Genomic DNA, 12111 nt, shown 5'->3' with positions numbered 1-12111 from the left:
GGACAGTGACCTCAGGGGTTTCCACTGGGAGCAGAATCCCCGACCAGATCATCGGCAATGGGGATTCCACTCAAGGAATAGCCACTAATTCTGAAGCAGGGAACCATAAGCTCCCTGCTTTAGAAATAGTTCAGAGTAGTGGAACAGAGGGAGCTCCTCCCGTCGCCGAGGACTCCCAGATACAGCGCTACTTTATATATGGACAGTGATGTCAATGGCTACTGCTTGAGCGGAATCCCCGTTGCCAACTCTATCTAGGGATTCTGCTCCAGGAGGAACCCCTGACGTCAATAGGGTTTCCTCTTGGAGCAGAATCCCCAGCCAGATCATCATCAATGGGGATTCCGCTTAAGGAGTAGCCACTGACGTCACTGTCCATATATGGACAGTAACGTCAAGGGCTTCCCCGAGCACAGCGCTTCAAGTAGCGTGTGTCCGGGGAGTCCTCAGCGAGCGCAGGAGCTCCCTCTGCTCCTCCGCTATGAACTAATTCTCAAGCAGGGAGCTGATGGCTCCCTGCTTTAGAATTGGGTTCAAATGTATCTGCTCCTGAGGACACAGATACAGTTGACAGCGGGACATACCCCGGACCGCCCAGGACAGCGGGACACCGGACGGAATCCGGGACTTTCCCGCTGAATCCGGGACGTTTAGGAGGAATGCTTGTGTGTGTGTGTGTGTGTGTGTGTGTGTATGTGTGTGTGTGTGTGGGTGGGTGGGTGTCCTGGAGGACCTGCGGTATATGTGCTAAGCAGCACTCAGAAGAAATGTGCAGCCACCAGAAGAAATTACCAGTGATTAATAGGCAAGTTCTAGAACCCACCAGAAGACTAGTCAGTGGGCTTGGGGACTGTGACTGTGTGAGAGTGCCTGAGAGGTGCAGGCTGTGTGGAGCTGTGCAATAAACGACGTGTAGCCGCCATTAGATATTCCGGTAGGCCCTAAGAGACTTTTAAAGCAATTACTTTAGGAAAAGTAAGTGTGCCAGACCTGAGTTGTACAGAAAAGCACATTCCCCCCATTATTACACCGGTACCTACCGCCACCAGGGGTACCGGGAAGCAGAGGCGTAGCTAGGTTCTCCTGCACCCAGAGCAAAGATTCAGATTGCCCCCCCAACTTCTTTCCCAACATCTCTTTCCCTCTCGCCATGTTTGCTTGCTCTACTAATCAATGAGGTGTAATGTTGTTTTTTTCACAATTTTTTTAATGTAACTCTAGCATAAAACTATTTGTACATTTTACAAGCAATATTGTTCTATAAGGGAGTTACCATAACAATGAATTAGAAGAAAATAAATTAAAGTGGCCACACACAGCCCCTTGTAGATAATGCCACACACAGCTGCCTCTAGATAGTGCCATACACAGACCCCTTGTAGATAGCGCCACACACAGCCACCCTGTAGATAGTTCCACACACAGCCCCGCTCTTGTATATAACGCCACACAACCCCCTCTAGATAGCTCCACACACAACCCCCTTGTAGTTGACGCCACACAGCCCCCCAGTTGTAGATAACGCCACACAGTCCCCCTTGTAGATAGTGCCACACCCCCCCCTTGTAGATAGTGCCATACACAGTCCCCACTTGTAGATAGTGCCACACAGCCCCCCCTTGTAGATAATGCCATACAGACCTGCTTGTATATAGCGCCACACAGCCCCTCCTTGTAAATAACGCCACACTGACTCCCCTTGTAAAATAGCGCTACACTGCCCCCCCTTGTAAACATCACCACACAGCCCCCCCTTGTAAATAGTGCCAAATACAGCCCCCCTTGTAGATAGTGCCACACACAGGCCCCCTTGTAAACAGCACCAACACAGTCCTCCTTGTAGATAGTGCCATACACAGCCCGCTGCCCCCCTTGTAGATAGCAGCACACTACCCCCCTTGTAAATAGTGCCACACTCCCCCCTTGTAGATAGTGCCACGCTGTAATGGCAGGAAGGAGGTGAAGGGAAAGTGAGCCCTAATCTACCCACCGCCCTGTCCCTGCCTACTTGCAACGACCCGCCCTAGGCGACGGGGTACAACTGGGCGGCGGTCCCTACGCTGTCTAAGTGCACGGGAGAACAAACAGGGAACACGCAAGGGAAGGGGCAGTAGCCACAGAACGCCGCGAGGAAACGGAGCGGTGAATGAGTAGTCAGGACCAGGATGAAGTGGAGTATACCAAAGTGAGCACGGAGAAGGAAGCAAGCCAGGGGCAAAGCAAAGCAGGTTAAGCGGAACTGCAGCAAGGCAGAAGCACGGCAGGAGCAGGCTGGAGCAAGCAGCAGTGAGGCCAGGAATCCAGAAGAATTACAAGCACTGAGGAAGAGAACACGGCAGGTAATAAAGGACAGGGGGCGGAGCTAACTCCGACTGACCAGGCCGCGATAGGCTCTCCCACTCCTGAGCCTGCCACCCTGGTTGGTGGGAGATGGTGTCAGTCGAACAGGTCTGGCCTCAGGTGTGGATTGATTAATCCCAGGAGTATACCTAGACGTAGTACCTGGCAGATCCCTAACAGTACTCCCCCTTTTATGAGGGGCCACCGGACCCTTACTAAGAGGACCCGGTTTAGTAGGGAAGAGAAGGTGGAACCTCCTGATCAATACCCCAGCGTGAACATCACGGGCAGGTACCCAAGTCCTCTCCTCCGGCCCGTATCCTCTCCAATGGACCAGGTACTGGAGGGAGCCCTGGACCATCCTACTGTCCATAATCTTGGCCACCTCGAATTCCACCCCCTCAGGGGTGAGAACGGGAACAGGAGGTTTCCTCGAGGGGGACCAGGACGGGGAGCAGCGTTTAAGGAGGGAGGCATGGAAGACGTCATGTATGCGAAAGGATGGGGGCAGCTCCAGACGGAAGGATACAGGGTTGAGGACTTCAATGATCTTATAAGGTCCAATAAATCGGGGAGCAAACTTCCTGGACGGGACCTTAAGGCGCAAGTTCCTGGACGACAACCAGACCAAATCCCCGACGACAAACCGGGGGTTAGCAGAACGTCTACTATCCGCCTGAATCTTTTGTGCGCTCTGGGACGCCTCTAGCTTCTTCTGAACCTGGGCCCAGACAGTGCACAGTTCCCGATGAACATCCTCTACCTCAGGATTATTGGAACAACCAGGGGAAACGGAGGAGAACCTTGGGTTAAACCCGAAATTACAGAAAAACGGGGAGACCCCTGACGAGTTACTGACCCGGTTATTCAGGGAAAATTCAGCAAGGGGAAGGAATGAGACCGAATCGAATTGACAGTCAGAGATGAAACACCTTAAATATTGTTCCAGGGATTGGTTAGTCCTTTCCGTTTGGCCATTAGTTTCGGGATGGAAGGCGGAGGAGAAGGACAGATCAATCTCCAACTTTTTACAAAAAGCTCTCCAAAATAAGGAAACAAATTGTACCCCCCTGTCAGAAACGATATTGACTGGGGCCCCATGGAGACGCAGGATGTGTTTCACAAACAAAGAAGCTAACGTCTTGGCGTTAGGTAGCTTCTTAAGGGGCACAAAGTGTCACATCTTGCTGAAGCGGTCTACTACCACCCACACCACCGACTTGCCCTGAGATGGAGGCAAATCGGTGATAAAATCCATGGAGATATGGGTCCAAGGTCTCTGGGGAATGGGCAAGGAACGTAGTAGGCCCGCAGGTCGGGACCTAGGGGTTTTGGACCTAGCGCAAACCTCACAAGCGGCGACGTAAGCCCTAACGTCTTTAGGCAACCCAGGCCACCAATAGTTTCTGGTAATGAGGTGTTTGGTGCCCAAGATGCCAGGATGACCAGATAGAGCGGAGTCATGGTTTTCCCTGAGTACCCTTAGCCGGTATTGCAGGGGAACAAACAGTTTGTCCCCAGGGACGTTCCCGGGAGCTGCATCCTGATCAGCTGCGATATCAGAAGCTAAATCAGAATCCGTGGCAGAAACGATTATACCAGGGGGTAAAATACAAGCAGGATCCTTACAAGGAGGATTGGCCATGAAACTACGTGACAGTGCATCAGCCTTAATATTCTTGGACCCAGCCCTATAGGTAACCAAGAAATTAAATCTGGTAAAGAATAGTGCCCACCGAGCTTGTCTAGGATTAAGCCTCCGGGCCGATTCTAGGAAAACCAGATTCTTGTGATCCGTAAGGACCGTTACCTGGTGTCTGGCCCCCTCCAGGAAGTGCCGCCACTCTTCAAAAGCCCATTTAATGGCTAGAAGTTCGCGGTTGCCAATATCATAGTTACTCTCCGTGGGCGAAAACTTCCTAGAGAAGTAAGCACAGGGGCGGAGATGGGTGAGGGAGCTGGTACCCTGGGACAAGACAGCCCCCACTCCCACCTCGGATGCGTCAACCTCCACAATAAATGGCTCCTCTTGGTTGGGCTGAATCAGCACCGGGGCCGAGATAAAGCACTTCTTGAGGGTCTCAAAGGCCTGGACGGCCTCAGGGGGCCAATGGAGGACATCAGCACCCTTGCGAGTAAGGTCCGTAAGAGGCTTAGCGACGACCGAGAAGTTGGCAATAAATCTCCTGTAATAGTTGGCGAACCCTAAAAAACACTGTAACGCCTTAAGGGAGGCAGGTTGGACCCATTCCGCCACAGCCTGAACCTTGGCAGGGTCCATGCGGAATTCATGAGGAGTGAGAATTTGCCCTAAAAATGGTATCTCCTGTACCCCAAAGACACATTTTTCAGTCTTAGCAAACAGATTATTCTCCCGAAGGACCTGGAGCACCTTCCTGACATGCTCCACGTGGGAGGACCAGTCCTTGGAAAACACCAGTATGTCATCAAGGTACACAACAAGAAAATTACCCAGGTAATCTCTCAGGATTTCATTAATAAAATTCTGGAAGACAGCAGGGGCATTACACAACCCAAAGGGCATGACCAGGTATTCGAAATGACCCTCGGGTGTGTTGAACGCAGTTTTCCACTCATCCCCCTCTTTGATGCGGATAAGGTTATATGCCCCCCGTAGATCGAACTTAGAAAACCATTGGGCTCCCTGAACCTGATTGAAAAGATCCGGAATCAAAGGAAGTGGGTACTGGTTCCTCACGGTGACCTTATTCAGGTTATGATAATCAATGCACGGCCTAAGACCACCATCCTTCTTCCCCACGAAGAAGAAGCCAGCACCTACAGGAGAAGTCGAGGGGCGAATGAAACCCTTGGCCAGGCATTCTTGGATATACACCCTCATAGCTTCACGTTCAGGACATGAAAGATTAAATATCCTACCCTTAGGAAGCTTGGCACCAGGCACCAAATCGATGGTGCAATCGTAATCTCTATGGGGGGGCAACACCTCGGAGGCCTCCTTAGAAAACACATCGGCGAAGTCCTGAACAAACTCAGGAAGCGTGTTTACCTCCTCCCGGGGAGAAATAGAGTTAACAGAAAGACATGACATAAGACATTCACTACCCCATTTGGTGAGATCCCCAGTATTCCAATCAAACGTGGGATTATGCAACTGCAACCAGGGAAGACCTAATACCAGATCAGACGATAATCCCTGCATCACCAGTACAGAGCACTGCTCCAAATGCATGGAGCCAACCAGGAGTTCAAAAACAGGAGTATGCTGAGTAAAATAACCATTAGCAAGGGGAGTTGAGTCGATACCTACTACAGGGATAGGATAAGGTAAATCAATAAAAGGCATCTTTAGAGACATAGCAAATTCCACAGACATGATATTAGCAGATGAGCCAGAATCCACGAAAGCACTGCCCGTGGCAGACCGGCCAGCAAACGAGACCTGAAAGGGAAGCAAAATTTTATTGCGTTTCACATTAACGGGAAATACCTGTGCGCCCAAGTGACCTCCCCGATGATCACTTAGGCGCGGAAGTTTTCCGGCTTCTTATTCTTGCGCCTTGGACAGGTGTTCAGTAGATGCTTGTCGTCCCCACAGTAGAAGCAGAGACCATTCATTCTGCGAAACTCCCTACGTTGTCGAGGGGACATGGAGGCCCCGAGTGGCATAGGTACCTCCAAGTCCTCCGTGGAGGGGCGAGGAGACGGGACCTCGGGGGGAATCGCAGAAAAGTCAGAGGGGAGCACATTGAAGCGTTCAAGCTGACGTTCCCTGAGACGTCGGTCAAGTCGTACTGATAGGGCCATAACCTGGTCAAGGGAGTCAGAAGAGGGGTAGCTAACCAGCAGATCCTTCAGGGCGTCAGATAATCCTAACCTAAACTGGCACCTTAGGGCCGGATCGTTCCACCGAGAAGCTACGCACCACTTTCTAAAATCAGAACAGTATTCCTCAACCGGTCTCCTACCCTGACTTAAGGTCACCAGCTGACTCTCGGCTAAAGCAGTCCTGTCAGTCTCGTCGTAAATGAGTCCGAGGGCAGAGAAAAAACGATCAACAGAGGAAAGTTCAGGGGCGTCAGGAGCCAAGGAGAAGGCTCACTCTTGGGGCCCTTCCTGGAGTCGGGATATGATGATACCCACCCGCTGGTTCTCGGAACCTGAGGAGTGGGGTTTTAGGCGGAAATACAGTCTGCAACTCTCCCGGAAGGAGAGAAACGTCTTACGGTCTCCTGAGAACCGGTCAGGTAACTTGAGGTCGGGTTCTAGAGGTGAGGTGAGGGGTACTACTAAGGCAGCGTCACCCTGGTTGACCCTCTGGGCCAGGGCCTGGACCTGTAGGGAGAGGCCCTGCATCTGCTGGGTCAGGGTCTCAAGGGGGTCCATGATAGCGTCAGCGTAGGAGAGATGGTAGACTAGGTAAGGGCTTGTAATTATGTAATGGCAGGAAGGAGGTGAAGGGAAAGTGAGCCCTAATCTACCCACCGCCCTGTCCCTGCCTACTTGCAACGACCCGCCCTAGGCGACGGGGTACAACTGGGCGGCGGTCCCTACGCTGTCTAAGTGCACGGGAGAACAAACAGGGAACACGCAAGGGAAGGGGCAGTAGCCACGGAACGCCGCGAGAAAACGGAGCGGTGAATGAGTAGTCAGGACCAGGATGAAGTGGAGTATACCAAAGTGAGCACGGAGAAGGAAGCAAGCCAGGGGCAAAGCAAAGCAGGTTAAGCGGAACTGCAGCAAGGCAGAAGCACGGCAGGAGCAGGCTGGAGCAAGCAGCAGTGAGGCCAGGAATCCAGAAGAATTACAAGCACTGAGGAAGAGAACACGGCAGGTAATAAAGGACAGGGGGCGGAGCTAACTCCGACTGACCAGGCCGCGATAGGCTCTCCCACTCCTGAGCCTGCCACCCTGGTTGGTGGGAGATGGTGTCAGTCGAACAGGTCTGGCCTCAGGTGTGGATTGATTAATCCCAGGAGTATACCTAGACGTAGTACCTGGCAGATCCCTAACACACGCACTCCGCCACCCCCTTCTAAATAGCGCCATACTGTAAACAGAGCAGTGATCTGTAGCCTACCTCTACCTCTCTCCGTTCTGCCAGATGGGACTCACCGCAGGAGTCGAGGAGGTCATGCGGCTCAGGCAGCGGTGGAGTTCCTTCTGACTAGGGTTGGTGACAGCCCGGGAGTGGACCAGTGAGGTCAGGTGACAGGTCAGGTGACTGGACTGGTCCACTCCCGGGCCGTCACAGACCCCAGTCAGAACGCCGCTGCAAGAAACTACTGGCTCTCCCTAACGCTGATCGCTGTTGCTGGTGTCCGACATACAGGGCGCCTATCGGCAGTGATCAGCTGCTCTGCCATGGCGCCTCCCCTTCCCTACCAGCTAGTTGCGCCCAGGACACATGCCCCGCCTGCCCCCCTAGCTACGCCCCTGCCGGGAAGAGCTGAGTACAATCAAGTACCTGACCATCTGTAGTGATGGTCAGATACTGGGGCGACTGTAGGTTGGTATTATTGGGCATGGGAAAGGCCAAAAACAGTGGGTCATCTCACGCTGGTAATGCTATCCTGCTGCTGCTATGTTGTATCTGTCTAGTTATGAAAACTGGGGGGGACGCACGTTTTTTTCATTTTTCATAACCATCCAGATACAGCATAGCAGCAGCAGGCTAGCGTTACCAGGATGGGTAAGGCCACTGTTTTTGGGCTTTCCCAGCCTAATAATACCAGCCCGCGGCCGCCCCAGTTCCCGGCCATCACTACAGATGGTCGGGTACTGGATCATCCCCATCACTTCCCGGTACCCCTGGTGGCGGTTAGTGTCAGCCTCTTCACCAACTAACACTAAGCCCCGCCTTAGTAATGGACTCTGGCTATCATACAGCCGCCATTACTAAGGCAGTAGTAATAAATTAAAAAAAACATAGACAGACAGAAAAAATATTGAAACAAACACCGTCATTGAAGTAGTCTTCGAATCTGACGTAGTCCAATGACCGAACCTGTAAAAAAAGTAGTAATTAGTAATGGACGCTGTTAGTCAGCCAGGGGCCATTACTAAGTGTCACATTCTGTGGGTATGTGGACTCACTAGGCCGCACTGCCATAGCGGGGAGGCAGCTGGCCAAACAACAAAGCACCCAAGCAATACAATGTCCCGCACTAGGGTACTTGAATAGTTCAGACAGCGGCCAAAGCTTTAGCACGGATGGAGGTGGGTGCAGCAGGTTGCGCCAGATGTGGCGGATGACACTGGACGTGGCAGATGGCAGCAGGTTCAGTATGACACGACTCCAATACTAACAGGCTCAGGAACAAGGACACAGCACAGGATACAGGTTACAGGTAGCAGGGCATGGGAAACAACGGGAAAAGGATAACACTAAGGGACTGTTTGCAAGACTGACATGGGAATACTAACAATGCTCAGGCAATGATCAAAGGGGCAAGGCCCTTCTTATAGTCCAAGGGAATCATGGGCTAATTGATTATGATTCCCATGTGTGCGCACTGGCCCTTTAAGACCAGGCACGAACGTGTGCGCGCACCCTACAGGACACAGTGGACCAGAGCAGAAGTGAGAGCCGGCGTCTCCTGGGAAGGAGATGCGAACCAGCGCCCACAGATCCATGGCTGTGGCAGCCAGGGGGTAAGTAATCCCGACAATCCGCGGCCATGGACACTACACTAAAGCGGTAGTAATAAAGTTTAAAAGAAAATACAAAGACATAGAAGAAATATTTTATTGAAATAAAAAAAAACACACAAAACTCAATCATTTTATTGAAAATAAAAAAAGTAGACCTTGAATTCGAAGTAGTCCAACAACCGCACCTATAAAAAAACACAAACACAAAAAAAACATTAGTAACACAAGTGGTAGGTTTAGATACATGGCCCATGTGTGATACTGTCTCTTAGACCATGTAACTAAGCCTACCATAAGGTAGGTTTAGATACAGGTCCCCAGCAGACAGTAATCTTATACTGTATAAGATTACTGTCTGCTGGGGCCCTGTATCTAAGCCTACTATGTGGTAGGCTTAGATACAGGGCCCAATAGACAGGATCACACATGGGCCATGTATCTAAGCCTAACATATGTGATCCTGTCTGCTGGGCCCTCTACCTAAGCCTACCACATGTTAGGCTTAGATACAGGGCTCCAGCAGACAGTAATCTTATACAGCATAAGATTACTGTCTGCTGGGGCCCTGTATCTAAGCCTACATGTGGTTTGTCAGTATCATACATGTCCATGTATCTAAGCATACTATGTGGTTTCTACAGGTTTCCTGGTGGCGAAACGCGTTGGCTGTAAGTGGGCTCCTGGCACGTCGCTACTCTTTACCTCGTGTATCTACATGATTTGTTACTTATTTTTCATTTCATTTCTTGTTTACTTTGCCATTACTGTCTATCTACTATGATGGTCAATCTAACTAGTTCTAAACTTGTCTCCTGACTTACCATTGCTGATTATCTACAATGTACCATACTATGGTATAGATGTTATGGCCAGTAGCCCACTCAGTACTTCCTCACTGTGTGGACTCTTTTTAAGTTTTACTTTGATGCTAGTATCTGTATTTTTCAATATGTCTCAATAAAAAACCATTTTTGTAAAGGGAAGTGTTTTATATATTTATATCTATGTACATGTGAATGTAGGTATACATATATATATATATATATATATATTAGTACCTCCAGAATGGTGTATATTCCTACCCTCCGGGGGAGGGGGAGAAGGCAGGGGGCCCATCCAATGCATTCCCACTGCCTGCCCTCCCATCACCAGGGAATGAGACACCCTGGGAGGTGGAAGCCATAAGCAGTGAACAAATCCTGTATTTCCAGGAAGCAGGAAGTTCCTAATCCCCTCCCCCCCTCGCCAGTAATGAGATTCCATGGGGGGGGATCCATAAACAGTCACATGGCCACCCTTCACTTGCACGTGCATGAGCATGAGATGACATACAGAAGTGCACGGGAGGGTTTAAAAGGACAAACTGTTCCACACTTCTCTCTCTTGTTCCTGCCTCCCTCAACAGACACCAACTCTCCAACTTTGGACCACATGAACGGCTAAGTATCCACGTGTAGCAGCAGCTACACATAACCCTCTCTCCCCTACATACTTAACCCTTCACCTCTCTCCCCTATACACTTACCCCTTACTTCTACCTCCTACACAACGAGCTGGTGCCCCATCTTACCCATCTGCCTACACAACACTTCCCAGGTCAACCCTTTCTCACCTGCCTGCACATTACCTGAACCCTTTACACAGCAACCCATTCCCCTTATCCTGTGTTAACCCTTTAGTGCACAGGGACAGTTATTGCTAGGAGAGAGTGGGCCAGAAATAGTGACCATGTGTATTGTATTGTAACGTAACTTCTATGTATGTTTAGGTAAGCGGGTGGTGGTATAGATTAGGATTGTGATACGGTGTTTATACTGTACTACTATAGTGTGAGTATACTCAGTATATATTAAATTGTTATATGTATTGGGGTATACTGATACTATACTGTGATCAGTCACTGTATTCTGTGTTTGATGTATTTTATATGTAAGTGTGATTATTGTTAGTAATAAATATTACCCTGTATTTACTACACAATTGTATTTACTATATGTTATTATTCCCTTAAGTAGCAGCAAAAGCAATTAGCAAAAGCAATTAGCGACGTTAGTATAAAGGAAAGGTAGGGGAACTAGGCATAACCCTAGTGACCCTGATTATAAAGGAGGTAGTAATAGTGGGTGACGAGAGTAGGTGAACCCTGTTATCACACCAGCCCTTTAACAATTTTATTTGAAATGTTTGGGTCATTTAATACTGAACGTTCGCATTGGTGTTTAAGTTATGACTTTGGTGTTTGACTAGTTATACATTGGGGTACATTCTCTTTGGTGTTATAGAGTAGTACAGTAGCAGCAGAGTGAATAGGATTTGAACAAATCTCATGCACACGCTGCATAAATAATACGCCTTAAAAAACTATCAAAAATTTGCCTGTGGCGCAGTTTTTTAATTCGCAGAATGTCAATTTATACTTTGGAATTGCTGCATTAGTGTTGCTCGTTTTCCCCGTTTCAATGGGGAGGTAAAACCCGCAACAAATAGATGTTGCGATTTTTGCAGCAGAAAAGCTGCGATTTCGCCACGAAAATCGCAAATTTAGAAAAAAAAATCTTATACTTACCCCACTCTCTATACGTCTCCCTTCTGGATGGCCTTCTGGGATGACATTTCCTGAAGAACAGCACCACAATTCGGTTCGGTTTCTCCACCGGATTCACTGCGTGGTCCTGGGCAGATATACTGTGTGAACATACCCTTTTACTACAAAGGGAAGATAAGTTAGCATCAGCGTGCCAGGAGTCAAGTTAATATTTCTTACATCTGTATAAATTAAAGAAAACTAAAACTCCTGGAATGCAAAGAGAAAAATCTAAAATATTCTTCCCCTCAAGTCCAAAATTGACTTGGCTTTTGAGGGGTAGTTATTTCCACAGAAGCAAATGGCATATATGTGAATTTTTTGTTCATTTAATTATTGCAGCGTACATTTTATTGATTTTCTTTTCATGTGATTACATCACTTTTATCTTTAGATACTGTTTGAATGAAAATCCCAAATTGATACGTCCACATATGTTAAAAAAAAATGTTAAAAAAAACTTTACATGACTATCCTATACAAAACGGTTAATACTTTGTTTAAAAAGCCTCTTTGAAATCATGAACAACATTTCAATGACATTTAAGGAT

The 12111-nt window shown here is 48.9% G+C and overlaps 1 protein-coding gene across 4 annotated transcripts in view; it reads left to right on the top strand.

The window, feature by feature from the left end:
* Nucleotides 1–12111, top strand: part of LOC142748949 (gamma-aminobutyric acid receptor subunit pi-like) — a 628889-nt gene that overhangs the window by 490315 nt on the left and 126463 nt on the right. The gene's annotated exons all lie outside the window — the stretch shown is intronic.

This window comes from Rhinoderma darwinii, chromosome 3, assembly GCF_050947455.1.
Source record: "Rhinoderma darwinii isolate aRhiDar2 chromosome 3, aRhiDar2.hap1, whole genome shotgun sequence".
NCBI classification, from domain to species: Eukaryota; Metazoa; Chordata; class Amphibia; order Anura; family Rhinodermatidae; genus Rhinoderma; species Rhinoderma darwinii.
The sequence above is the reverse complement of the archived record's forward strand: the minus strand, read 5'-3'. Positions and strand labels throughout refer to the sequence as shown.